We start from the raw sequence: 14,874 nt of genomic DNA, 5'->3' as shown, positions 1-14,874 counted from the left end.
TTACAAGTATACCTAACCTCTAAAATATATCATTTTTGGATTTTTTTCTGACTCTAAGCATATTTTTAAAATGTGAATACTGTTTATTGATGGTATGATTTTATATAATAAAACATAATTATGCAATATTTACTTGAGGCTTGTAACCCAAAGTCTCATTCCCAAGGAAATCAGAAGCAAAATAAATTAGAGCAATAAAACACATGTCCTCACTATAAATCTAGGGATCATTCTGCAACACTGAACAGAAGATAAACAAACAAACTTGTTTTAAAATTAGATTTTAGTATTGTATGAAAGGAAAGAACGTTAGCACTCCCCTTGACAAGGATGGAAAGGCCCTTGGGCCTGACAATATGCATATGGTTAAGGCATTGCCACCTACTTCGTGGCATCAAGCACTGTTTTTATTGGGATTGACAGATACACAGTACTATATATAAAATAGATAATATAATTAATATTATATACCTACTGTATAGCCTAGGGAACTCGACTCAATACTCTGTAATGACCTATATGGGAAAAGAATCTAGAAAAGAGTGGGGCTTTCCTGGTGGCACAGTGGTTGGGAGTCCACCTGCCGATGCAGGGGACGCAGGTTCGTGCCCCGGTCCGGGAAGATCCCACATGCTGCGGAGCGGCTGGGCCCGTGAGCCACGGCCGCTGAGCCTGTGTGTCCGGAGCCTGTGCTCCGCAGCGGGAGAAGCCACATTGGTGGAAGGCCTGCGTACCGCAAAAAAAAAAAAAAAAAAAAAGAGTGGATATATGTATAACTGATCCACTTTGCTGTGCAGCAGAAACTAACAGAACATTGTAAATCAACTATACTCCAATAAAAATTTTAAAAAAAATCCCAAACCATCCTCGACAGTTAAATAAATGAAAAATGAATCTTTAAAACATAAATAAACAAATTAGATTTTTAACTAAAAGAAGTATAATAACTTGTAAAGATTCTGAATTATCTACAGGATTGTGACTTATTTGATAAATGTGGAAGACTTCTTTTACCTGGAGAAAGAAAAGCAAAAGCAAAATGTTTATGGTGTGTGTATGTGTGTGTGTGTGTGTGTGTGTGTGTTGAAGAGTGGCTATGAGGAATCTTGAAACACTAAAATCAATGGCTCAAGCTGAAAGACAATGAATATTGTTCCCCTTGGGAAATAGGAAGATTCATACTGAGTAATGAGTGAGTTTTCTTCTTATCCAAAGAGCTGGAATTTATACCTCCTTAATTATCTGTACATCTTTTAGATGTTAGGAAGTAAAACAGGCAAGAACAGAACATAATCAAGAATTCTATTTTGGTGCAGTTTATATCCATTATATCGCTTAATATTCAAAAGGGCATCCAAGTAAACAGTGGGATATATGAATCAGAAATTCTGTGGTGAACTCAGGGTGAATATACAAATTTAGGAGCTATTGGCATGTGTATGATATTTATGACCAGTGGACTAAAAATAAGTCACCTTGGAAAAAGTAAAGATAAGTGTGAATGTATTATTTATTTATTTATTTATTTTTGGCTGCATTGGGTCTTCGTTGCTGCACATGTGGGATCTTCCCAGACCCGGGCTCGAACCCGTGTTCCCTACATTGGCAGGCGGATTCTTAACCACTGTGCCACCAGGGAAGCCCTGTGAGTGTATTTTAGATTAAACTTGTTTTGTTGAGCACATTTATCTCTATTTTGTCTTAAAGCCCCACTATATAAGGGTAAGATAATTAAAACTCTCTCTCCCTACTAATGCTATCAAGAGATAAAATAGCAAGCAGCAAGTGCAAGTGTAGTCAATAATATTTGGAAGCTAGAAAGCACATGAAGGAGGTAGGAGGACTGGGATACTGGATACCAAGTGCCTGAAGGGTGAGGCCAATAACAATTTATTCCTCTGGAAAACTCTAGGAAGGCTTAAATATCAGAGGAACTATTTACTGCAAAATTTACAGGTGAGGTAGGGAGTTGAAAATAAGAAGATTGGTGGAATTCTTCAGGATAGGAGAGGAATTAGAACTTCAAATCCCCTTCCTCAGCCTGTTCTAGAAAAGTTTAACCAGGAAACTATGTAGATCACAGAGAGTTAAAGAAGGGTTTGGTTAGTACCATACTATCTTGCATTTCAGAAGCTGAGAAACTACAAACTACCTTTGCTAGACTCCCTTGCAGCTGAGGCTCAATGTAAAGGCCACACTTACACCGCTTCTTCACCTCTGATGACACACATCAGCAAGGAGGAGTAGGGATTCTCCAAGACTGTTAACAAGGTTCCATGTCCAGTCACTAGCTGTGTGAGTGTCAAAAGACAAGCAGCAGATCATACAAATTTGCCATGTTTATCTAGCAGGTATGGTTTGTTCTAGAATCAACAGTGAGGTGGCCTCTTGATTCTTGCTTCTTGATATCACAATATATTCTCTGGGCTCTGGTTTCCTGATCCCAGGAATGTTGGCAAGAGAGATTATTCCTGGGATCAACAGAGCCAGTTACAATTCCCTGATTCCTGACCTTCTTAAGCGTGACAGTGATTGTGGGTCCTTTCACAGGCCAGTTCTAGAGTGTTTTTCTGGGGATAATTTTTGCGAACCCTACCTGGAACTACTTCTCCAATCTTCCCAATGTCTTTTTCTAACATAAAACTTGCTGTGTTAAATTCCCTCAGTTTAAAATGGCCAGGGTGATTTCCCTTACAGGTATAGTAGATGAAAGGCAGCCATACTTGAAAGAGGAGGATTAGAAAATGTCTATATATAGGAGGATGAGACTCCCATTCTTACCACATTTGTTCCATATCTTTCCAAGTATGATGGAAGCCCACAAAACCCTCCTTCCTAAATGCACACATATACATACACTGTGTGCATACACACAGACGCACATACATAAACATACACGGTTATGTTTGTTTTCTGACAGACTACCTTACAGATAGGCTCCCAGTTAATGGTCCATGCACATACAGAACCCAACTGGTTTTTAGTAACTTACCCTTCCAAATATTTGAGCAAGCCTTCTACATATAAGACAGACATTTAAAAAAAAGAGAAGAAAAATGACGGGAGGGAGGGAAGAAAGTAAAGAAATACACGATATGTGATTCAGAAGAAAATTTCAAAACTATAATTAAAAGCTGTAAGCAAAGAGAAGAGGGTCCAGGCTATCCTCTAGGTAATCAATGTTTAGAGGAGGTTGTCAAAAGAAGCAGCCATCAAAGAATACTCTGAAGGAGTAAGCATTAACTGAGGAGGAACTTTAAGAAAGCCTGATGTCAAAAATTTGGAGCAGAGATTTCTGTGTTCACCAAAACACATCTTATTTTCCTTCTGGGCACCACGTAGAGCACATTTCCCTGCATCCTTGCAGTTCACAGTGACTGTGCTGTACACACACAGTGGCATGTGGTCTGGGAATCAGCCCCCATGGAAAGCCTTTCCTGCATGTTTCCATGTTCTCCCTTCTCCCTTATCTGGGGCCTTTTTTCTGAGCACTGACATCTAGAATGGGTCCCCAGATGACTGTGTGGAGTAGAGCCTCTTCCCTTCTCTCACCACCATTGAGAATTTATACAAACAAGAAATAAAATTCTACTGAATAGGGCTTCCCTGGTGGTGCAGTGGTTAAGAATCCACCTGTCAATTCAGGGGACATGGGTTCGAGCTCTGGCCTGGGAAGATCCCACATGCCACAGAGCAATTAAGCCCATGTGCCACAACTACTGAGCCTGCGCTCTAGAGTCCACAAGCCACAACTACCAAGCCTGTGTGCCACAACTACTGAAGCCCACGCGCCTAGAGCCCGTGCTCTGCAACAAGAGAAGCCACTGCAATGAGAAGCCCACGCACCACAGTGGAGAGAAGCCCAGGCTCACTGCAACCAAAGAAAGCCCGTGCAGAGCAACAAAGACCAAACGCAGCCAAAAATTAATTAAAAAAAACTTCTACTGAATAAATCCATTTGATTTTGTGGTTGATATTTTATAGCAGTTAGCATAATCTGACTGATTCTGAAATCAAGTAAAGTGATCAATGAGATTCCCTTTCTATATCAGGGTGAAGCAAGTCTCAAAGGTTGGGTGCACTGGGGGAAGGAAAACTTATAATATTAGTCTCTCCTCTTTTTTAAAAAAATGTGTTTATTTATTATTTCTTTAATTAAGTTTTATTGGAGTATGGTTGCTTTACAATGCTGCGTTAGCCTGCACTGCACAACAAAATGAATCAGCCATACACATACAGATATCCCCTCCCTTTTGGACTTCCTTCCCATTTAGGTTACCACAGTGCACTTGGTGAGTTCCCTTTACTATACAGCATGTTCCCATCAGTTGTCCAGTTTACACGTAGTATCAATAATGTACATGTGTCAATCCCAGTCTCCCAATTCCTCCCACCCCACCCCTTTCCCCCGTGGCATCCATACATTTGTTCTCTATATCTGTGTGTCTATTTCTGCTTTACAACTAAGATCATCTATACCATTTTTCTAGATTCCACATAGTCTCTCCTCTTTACCCAATTACATCCCCCTTGTGTGTCCTCTCCTTTATTAGGATGCACTTTAAGGAGGAGTTCACAGACATACAAGTACCACAGGGTACCTTATTCCCTGCATTTACGTGCTGTGTTCTGAAAGTGGTACATAGGTTAGCAGCAGATCCTTTTTGGGGTGAGTTCTGAAATATCCAAAGTCAAAAAGAATTGAAACAGCCAGCTACTATCATTGTCAAATGTCAGATCAGTGAAAAAAAATTGTTCCAGCAGTCTTGCAAGGGAGGGATTGACCTCAGCATAAAACACCTGCCCATACGGACCAGATAATGTAATAAAGAAGACAGAACACTGTGGAAGCATGTGTGTCCATGTTTGTGCAGGCTTGCAAACACGCTCAAGAAATGAGTCTCTATAACCCTCCCAGTACATAAAGTATTGAAGTTAATGCAGGTTAAATTTATGTCATAACATGGAGGATGTTCCAGGTGGTTTTCCTAGCTCCATTAGTAACCTCACACTCATCTCAGCACCTTGGCCCCAAAATCAACTCTCCTGAAAACTGATCCCAGGTCCACAAAAGCAGGGATACCGTTTTGCCAGAAGTCATCTTCTAAGTCTAAGAAGAGTTAAAACTACACTTGAGAACTCCTGAATCTTCTTTATTTGATTGTTACCTTCATTTGCTAAGCACATAAATCTATGCACACACTCACACACACACCCTGGCAATACAATTATGGGAGAAGGAGAGTACGTAGAGAATAAAATGGTTTGGCCTGGGACTTCCCTGGTGGTCCAGTGGTAAAGAATCTGCCTTACAATGCAGGGGATGCAGGTTCAATCCCTGGTCAGGGAACTAAGATTCCACATGCCGCAGGGCAACTAACCTGGTGTGCCACAGCTACTGAGCTTGCATGCCTCAACTAGAGAGCTCACATGCCACAAACTACAGAGCCACACGGTCTGAAACCTGTGCGCCACAATTATAGAGCCCACGTGCCCTGGAGCCTGCTCACAGCTAAATAACTAGAGAGAAGCCCATGCACCACAACGGAAGATCCCACATACCTCAACGAAGATCCCGCGTGCTGCAACTAAGACCTGATGCAGCCAAAAAATAAATTAAATAAATAATAAAATAAAATAAAATGGTTTGGCTTTAACGTCAACTGTTAAGAATCGTTATGTACGCTGATCCTAATCCTAAATAACAGGATGATTACTGCCCACCAAGCACAACAAAGCAAAAAAGTCTGTGGTGATGATTTTGCACAAGTGGTATGAGGTAATGAGGAACACCGGAGTATTATCTAGGCAAAACCAGAATACTGACCAATGTGTCCTAATATTTTCAAGATTCTTGTCATCAGAATTGTAAGATGCTTCACGTTGCTCAGACTGTCTTAGGTCCCATTTCTAAAGTATTTTTAACATCAAAAGTCTCATCAAAACTACAACTGTACATATATAGTTAAATGGGTGTTTGAGGTGAAGGGTTAACAGCAAGTCTGCATGCTTTTTCTGTGGAAAGAATGACCTCGGAATTACCTCTCTTAGCACTGTTTCCCTGGAAACCTAATGGTTTAAGTTAAATGTGGCATATAAGCTCTGTTACTAAGAAATGATGTTTATTGTAAAAGTGATTCATATTTGGTTAACTGCATTTGGGCTTGCAGGGCTGGGAGTGAGCTATTAAAACCTATTGAGGCACAGGTCTCAGATCCCTGCGTGTGGCGGACAGCTTTTAATCAAATTGTTCCTTAGGATACCTGAAAGTTTTGCTCAAGGATGTTATGAGATAGTGGTCCAATGTTGAGTGAGACTAATCAAATCCAGGGTGGTTTCTTCCTCAACACACATGGTCTCATACCTTATAAAAGAACTGATGCTTGGGTGGCCTGAACAATGCGTTCGTAAATCCTATAAGGATTCCTCTTAAAGACAGTGCTCCTGAAACTGTCAGTTATGTTGAGATTCCTGCCCATATCTCTGCACTAAACTAAAGTGAACATGGTGCCAGATTATGCCCCATAGTTATGTGAAGGAGAATGCCGATCCAAACCTGAAACTATCTCCCATGTTAGGTGAAGTAGGTGTGACAGTTCTATATGTATATATTATCTATACCATTACTGTTTGCTAGAGCAAATGACACAGATGGTTTAAATGTTTTACCAACATGTCCAGTAAAAATCCAACTATATCTTAACATTCTGAGCAACTGTATTTCTAATTTAACTTATATTTACAAATGCTTATTCCTGCTAAGGATACATAATTTCCTTGGGACTAAATAAATACTACTATAAAAGCTCCATCACTAAAAAAAAGTATTTTCACTTCATTTTTTGCTTCATGTATTTTTTACTTACTACATAACTGCATTTTAAAGCACTTGTTTGGAATGAGTCTTTAATTCATAAATTTTTATTAAAGATAATTTCCTTATTTATCACAATTTTAATTACAGTATGTTTTATAAATAAATTCTGTTGTATTTTTAAAAATATACATTGCCTTTTTAATTAAAGGTTTATTTATCTACTTTTTTCTTTGCTTATGCCAATGTTGATCCAGGAACTTTGTACCCTGAGGTTGGTAACATCTACCAGAACTAGCTGACTTATGCTGGATAAAAACACAGGCCCAATTTTTCAATAGAGGCCAGGTATCTTGCTTAAGATGTGAAATCTACACTTTTTAAAACACTGACAGCTATGATGGAACCCACTGATGTGCACTGGTGTCTTTTGCCCTCTTTTTCCATTAGCTAAAAAATTTAAAAACTTCCCTGTCTCTCCCTTACTAAGATAGGGCCATGGTCATCCAACTCCTATTCTCTCTATAAATACACATGTCATACCACTGGGTTCAATGTCACAGGGCATGTGAGTAAAAATGACTGCCTATTTCAGGTTTAACCTTAAAACATTTTTGAATTTGTTTTCTTCCTCTATTTCCTCTTTCCTGTGATAGATCACAGATATGGCATTGTCCCAGCTTCCAGAATGTAAATTAGGGGAAAGCAGAGCAAAAAACTGAAGGAAGCTGTGTCTCTGAAAGCCAGGCATCCTGCCAATCTGTACCACTGACCTTGAACTGATAATGAGATGGAAACATTTCAGTCTTATTTAAGCCAGTTTATTCTGAGAACTCTGTGTTGCTTCAGAAAACAATTACTTAACTAATACAGTAACTCATTTAATATATATTTTCAAAATTTTGTGAAGGAAATAATTAAAAAAAAAACACCTCTTGACATGTAAATTGACATCATAGGCCAATATTTCCAATATAACCCTCACCTCCTATACCAGCTTCATCTCCTCCTTGATGGAGTCATACCAAACTACTTGTACCTCTCTGAAAATATAGCCATCTGGGGTTTTGAAAATGTATTCTCCCTGACTGAAATGGCCTTTTACACGTTCTGTACCAACCACCAACATCTACGATACTGTCAACCTTTCCTTTAAACTGATGATGTGATTTAAATGATAAATAATAAAATGATGAATTTTAAGACTATGCCAACATTATTGATTCAATAAATATTTATTTAGCTTTCACTGTCATATCGTGGCCAGGGAAAATGATGACACAGAGCATAACGCTGTGTTCTGCTGCCCAGATGCCCTCAGGGCCCTCTTTACTACTGTGTCTACCTGGGTATTACTGCTCACTCTGTCATTTGCCTCAACATATCCTATTTAAACGTTCACTATGGCATCCTTCATGATGATAATATTTACTTGTTTGCATGCTGCTCCCTCCTCTGTATTCTAAGCTCCCTGGGGCTCACTCCAAGCCTTACTTATCTTTATTTCCATCTTAGGCTTATTCCCCAGGAAACAGACACTGAAACAGAGACCCCCACTTAAAAGGTCTGTTGGGGAGTACTCTCTGCAGCAAATTCCCTAAAGGAGTCTGGGCAGAGGGAGGGGAACCACACAGCAGTTATAACAGAGCCCTCAGCTGATCCCTCAGAGAGCTCTGGAGCTAGGATGACTCTTCAGAGTTGGCCCAAGTCATGAACTTCTTAGCCTCCTCCCCTACTGAACAAACACTGGATATGAGCTGCCTCTAGGGAAGGAGTGACATAACTGTGAGTGAGGCAGCCCCTTCTGCTGAGGGCAATCCCGGAAGACAGACTCATCTGTGAGCTGCCAACCGCCACCTTTCTCAGCAGCTGGAGAAATAAATGTATGGTCCTCAGGGAGATCCAGGTAGCGGGACACAGGCCCACAGCAGCATCACTGTCACTGCCCATGGTACGACAACGCCTGCTAAATAAACATTTATTCAATTAATAATGTTGAGATAGTTTTAAAATGTGTCACTTGATATTTGTGAAGTGATTGGTATGGTCTTGTTTAACATAGTTTCTCAATCACCAGTGCCATGACATATGGATTATATGTGCCATTTATTGATTGCCTCACTATCAGGGCAGCTGACCAGGATCTGTGATTCAGAGCTGTAGTTCTGTAACATCAGGCCATGAACAGCCTTCTCCATCTACTATATTCAGTGCTCTTTAGAGTATTTTCATTTTCTATGTGTGCCATTACATGGAAAAGGTTCAGAAGCACAGGAGCGCTGGAAGTAAAAATAGAGAAAATATATCTCCTGAGGCCCCTTCAGGGCATAAGACTTTAGAATTTTACTCACAGAAAGTGTGACAGGATATGCATTTTATTTTTACTACTGGAAAACTATGACTTAGTATATGAAAGAGAAAGAAAGTTGAGGTGATTACCTTTCAAGTTTAACTTACAGTGAGTAACTGTGTCTCTAATTCCTGAAGCTATAATCCTAGTCATGGATCTAAGCTCATTAATGACCATGGGGATGATGGAATCCCAAAGGAATAGAGTCATTTAAACAACAGAAGTTAGGAGGCCTCAATTACCATAACCGTCTTCAAGGGATAGCTAAGGGACCTTGAAAGGGGGAGTGGTGGAAATGATTAATAAAGCACAGTGTCCACAGGACAAAAGAGATGGGCAGCCAGGAAAAGTGCTGCTTAACATATACATGGAATAAAGCCCATGTGGTCAGTGACCTGGACAAAAAAAGGACAGTTGCATCAGAAACAAGGAGACTCGGGGAAGAGGCATGTGGATGGACACAAGAGAGTGTAAAGATTTTTCTATCCCGTGTTATCAAAACCCAGGATCCCTCGTGGAAAAAAAAACCACTGAAATACCAAAGAAGAAATGGCTCAGCCAATGACATTAGCCAACCTCCATCATTGGCCATTCCATAACTGACAACATAATCACATGGACAGAGTGAAAGCAGTGGCAGACAAAAACCCTGTGCACAGACCCTACAGGATGGAGCCCCACTTATCAATATAGATACTGCTGCTCCTGAGAGTGTCCAATTTGTCAGCAACAAAACCAACCCTGGGCCCCTGATGAGACCCTGTTCTTTAAGAAAACCAACCGGCAACTTGGTATCAAGGTGAATACAGTAGGCCTTTTGGCATCTTAAAAGTACTGGTGATTATCTTCACAAGAATAGATACCTATTCCTGGTATGGAGTCACCTTTCCTGCCTGCAGAGCATCAGCCATCACCAGGATGCAGGGACTAATAGAGTGACTGATCTATAGACATGGAATCCTGCACAGCATAGGCTTTGACCAAAGAAGGAGGGGTAGGACTGAGCCTATGACCATGTGACCCATTGGTCATCACATGTGTCCACCATCTAGAGGTAGCCAGTTTCTTAGAATAATGAAGTGCCAGCATGGAGGAAACATGCTGAAAGCATGGGGTACCAAACTTCAGGACAGAGTGACTTTTCTAATTAAAGAGCGGTATATGGTGCTCTGTTTTTTGTTTTTTTCAATAAGGAGAATAGGTCGGTCCAGGAACCAAGGAGTTGAAGCAGGAGTGGCTATGCTCATCATCCTTCCCAATGACCTACTGGCATATTTTGTCTTTCTCAGGCCTGCAATTCTGAACTCTGAAGATTTAGAAGCCCTGGCCCCCAAAGGGAGAACACTCTTGCCAGGGGACACAGCAAGGGTCCCACTGAACTGTATCTTAGGACTGCCCTCAGGAAATGTTTAACACCTTGTGTTCAAGAACCAGTAGGTGAAGAGGAAATGTCATATCACCATGTATAATTGACCCTTATCAGAGGGCAGTTGGGCTGCTTTTACACAATGAGGACAGAGAGAAATATCTGTGGAACCCAACTGATCCTTTTGGGTACCTCCTGGTCTCACAAGCCACACTGCAACTATATATAGAAATGTGTAGCAACCTGGACTGAGAAGATTTTAATTATTAATTATTCCAATCTCCCAGATATGAGGGTGGGATCACATACAAGCTACATATCCAGGCAACTTGCATAGTCAGTAGAGTTTACCACTGATTCCTCCATTTTTCAAAACTTTTGCTCCACCCTAAAGATGTTTGTTTTCATATAAGTTTGCATTCCATGCCTCTTCAGTAAAGAATCCATAGGAATTAATAATGTCCAGCCTTCAAAGAAAGCAAGCAATAACGCTGACCAATAACTGAGATAATCATTGTAGGCAAAGAAACTTTTAAGCCAAAGCCTATAATAGTATCCAATGGAATGAATAACTACATCAAGGTAAAGGCTTCCGACTGCTGAATGCTCTGTTGGTTTACTTAACCAGTCTGCAAGATTGCTTTAGTTAGTCTGGCTGTGGAGCATCTGTCTGTTATTTGGTTTCTGCTTATTTCTGATTTTTTTTTCCACTTGTCACTATTTTCAGTGAATTTGGTAAGAGAAGAAAATCTTTAAAATTTTTGTTATGGAGTATGGTTTCACGATATGACACACCTGTGGGAAAATTGCAATTTTACTCACCCAACTTGTAGGCTTGCACATTTCCTTTGGGAATGGTATATTCTGCGACTGGGAGGCATTTCTCCCCTGCAGGTTGGGCAGAAGAGAGTAGGCTCTCAGTCTACCTAAGAGGGCTGATTACTTTCCACATGAGTGAATCTCATTCGACCTAGTGAGCACAGTGACTAATTCTGAGCAGATGTCAAGTTGACTTAAATGACTGAGGCACACAGTACCAGGGGACTTAAGATGCAAAGTAGCTAAATTTTAATGAAGCAAGACATATGTGAGGGATCTGAGATCTGCAATGTTTCTCACCATCTTCGCCAAATAAGCAGTTGCTACTTTGCCATCCTAGAATATTTGTTATCATGTTGACATGGATTAGTTTAAAGCCAGGAGATTTGGTTTCTGTATTCCAAGTATGTTTCTTGTAAAATAGGTAAATCCAAAGTCTTATGGTTCTTTCCAGTGACAGAGGAAATTTATATTGATTGTAAAAGAACTTTTAACTATCTGGTCAGATGGGAAATACATAAATGGAAAAATACAATGGTAGTGATTGCACTAGTATTTGCTTTGCTTTGTTTCACTAACTTTTCTGATCTTTATTCTCACCTTAGCACAGATATAGGTAACCTATTTAATAGTAAGAGCCAATGAGCACAGGGAAAAAAATTAATAAGGCCACATAAGGAAAATTACTAAAAAATTCAGAGGAGACACACACAGAGTTTCATAGATGAGGAAGGAGTTCCCTGAATATACAAAAATGAAATTATAAAACAAAGGCAGGCATGGGAAGCCAAGGGTTTTATTCATGTCTATACTTAAAATTGTATCCAGATACATATATGCATGTATGTGTAAAGTATTTTAAAATGACGATGCCCTACCTAATGTTTGGAGATCCCTGCATCTTTAAGAATACAGAGTTGCTGCTTTGATGATGGGAGGGCCTCTTCCTACTTCATAATAAATATGGTCTTCCTGAACAGAATATGGCATTCAGTGATGCTGGAAAGCTACACTGTGCTTTACCATCGTTGTCGGGTTTTTTTTTTTTTTTTTTAATTAATTAATTTATTTTTGGGCTGCATTGGGTCTTTGTTGCTGCGTGCGGGTTTTCTCTAGTTGTGGCGAGCGGGGGCTACTCTTTGTTGCGGTGCGGTGGCTTCTCTTTATTGCAGAGCACAGGCTCCAGGCGTGCGGGCTTCAGTAGTTGTGGCACGCAGGCTCAGTAGTTGTGGCACATGGGCTTAGTTGTTCTGTGGCATGTGGGATTTTCCTGGACCAGGGCTAGAACCCATGTCCCCCATGTTGGCAGGCGGATTCTTAACCACTGCACCACCAGGGAAGCCTCACCATTGTTGTTTTAAGCTCCCTCCTTTGCTTGTGCATGTGGTGTTGGCCAACTCATATCAAGGCTGACGCACCGTCATTATACACCATCGCTTGGGTCTCACCTTGGAAGCCAGATCTGCTGCGTTCCTCACTCTGCCATGCAGCTCCTACGTTACTTTAAATTACAATTTATTAGTTATGTTTTCCTTCTCAGGAAATGTTTTATTTTTAAAAATAGGCATGCCAGACTTTCAATTTAAGAGAATACAGAAAAATAACAAGAAAATTATACAACATTATTTCTCATATCCAGACATTTTAAGAAAAAACTAGTTATTTTAGATTCATGTATTAGAGAGTAAGTACGTATATTTCTATGGTATTTACTACTAGCTAAGGAAAACAATCTTTTTTTTTTCTGGACCTATATTACAGTGCAAAATTAATTGAAAAGTCAAGAGAATTTTAAAATATTAGAGATGGTTTGTGGGAGAAAAGAAGAAAGTAAAAAGAGCCCATAATTCTACCACTCTAAGAAGTTATGATGATGTTTGCATATATTCTAAAAATTTTTTCTCAATAATATACCTTACATGGTTAAATTAAATTAGATCAAATTTATATTGAATTTGCTATTGGAATATTACTTACTTTACATCAATTTCTCTTTTTGGTCATAACAACACCAATATTTGACCATATAACATTTTATAACACATTTTAAAATAATTACTAACAAGAAATTTAATAGACATTAAAACACACAAATATGTGTTTTAATGTTTACTTATAACCAAATTAGAATTTATTCTAAAAATATTAACAGAATATATAAATAAATGCCCTTATAATGTAAAACCATACCCAGATGCCCAAATAAAAAGACTGATAAATAAGATTAAAATGACTGTATTGCAGAAAATTAGCTTAAATAAACTGAAAAAGAGATATAACACAATGGGAACATATTTTCTAACTTCTTTTTTTTTGGGGGGGTGGGGCATGCTGCTCAGCTTCTGGGATCTTAGTTCCCTGACCAGGGATCGAACCCACACCTCCTGCAATGGAAGCACAGGGTCCTAACCACTGGACTGCCAGAGAAGTCCCTCTAATTTCCTTTTTTACAAATAACTCTGAAAAATAACAATAGCTTGCTGGGCGGGGACATGGCCTAGAATTTTAAATACAAAATTCGATGAATAAATTCATATTTATTGAACCTTATAAAACTTACAGAATATTAAATATTACCCTAAAATTTATGAAACCCAAAATAGTTATAGTGCTCTTTTTAAAAATGAGGACTGTAGAGTCACACAATCAGACAATCTATGTACAAATCTCAACTCTAAAACCAGGCTGGTCTTGTGACCTCAGACCCATCATTTAACCTTTCTGTGTCTCGATTTCCTCATCTGAAAAATGGGGATAGTAGCAATTCATAGAGTTGTCTCCAGGATTAAATAAATTAACCTTCTTAAGCACTGGTGAGATGTTCAGCCACAGTAAGCACTGCATATATATTATCTATTACTATGATGTTATATTTTATCTACAATCATGATAAATATTGAAGAGACTGTCAGTATTCTGTACTGGTAAAAATAAAAGAAAAATGCACTCTCAAATTCTACTGAAAGTGGAGGGATTTTTTGTTTTGAATGGCAATTTTAAATGATAAACACTTTGACCTCTAGATAGTCTACCTTAAAAAAATAGCTGTAGAAAGATGAAACAGTAAATATCCAAAGTGATGTTCACTAAAGCATTGTTTGTAATAGCACAAAAGTAGGACAAATGCTTGAATATGTTGTTGTAGGGCACTGATTAAAAAAGTTTTGATGTAACTGTGTAATGAGATGCTATGCAACCACTTAAAAAATATATAGATATACTGGGATGAAGCCTGATATATTAAGTGGAAAAAGGAAATTGCAGAACAGTTCATATAGTATATTGACATTCATGTAAGAAAAATTCATTCGTAGACTTATGCTTAAATTTCACTGAGAAAAAGATGCCTAGAAGAAACAAATGATACACAATTCCCTGAGGTTATCTTTGGGAAGTGTCCTTGGAGTAGTAGGGAAGGGGATTTTTTTTTCACATTATATCTTTTTATGGTGTTGAAATTTGTTTTATAACTGATGTGTTACTTTTATATAATAAAACTAGAAATTTTATTGCCTTTAAAAACAA

At 39.0% G+C, this 14,874-nt stretch overlaps 1 non-coding gene across 1 annotated transcript; it reads left to right on the top strand.

Annotated features, from left to right (window-relative positions):
• Window positions 1-286: 286 nt before the first annotated feature.
• On the top strand, window positions 287-411 carry LOC112410764 (U6atac minor spliceosomal RNA). Its single transcript, XR_003005499.1, has one exon. It is a non-coding gene; the product is annotated as a U6atac minor spliceosomal RNA (small nuclear RNA).
• Window positions 412-14,874: the final 14,463 nt, after the last annotated feature.

Source organism: Neophocaena asiaeorientalis, unplaced genomic scaffold (genome assembly GCF_003031525.2).
Source record: "Neophocaena asiaeorientalis asiaeorientalis breed wild unplaced genomic scaffold, Neophocaena_asiaeorientalis_V1.1 scaffold166, whole genome shotgun sequence".
In the NCBI taxonomy this organism is placed as follows: Eukaryota; Metazoa; Chordata; class Mammalia; order Artiodactyla; family Phocoenidae; genus Neophocaena; species Neophocaena asiaeorientalis.
This window is presented reverse-complemented; position numbering and strand designations above follow the sequence as displayed.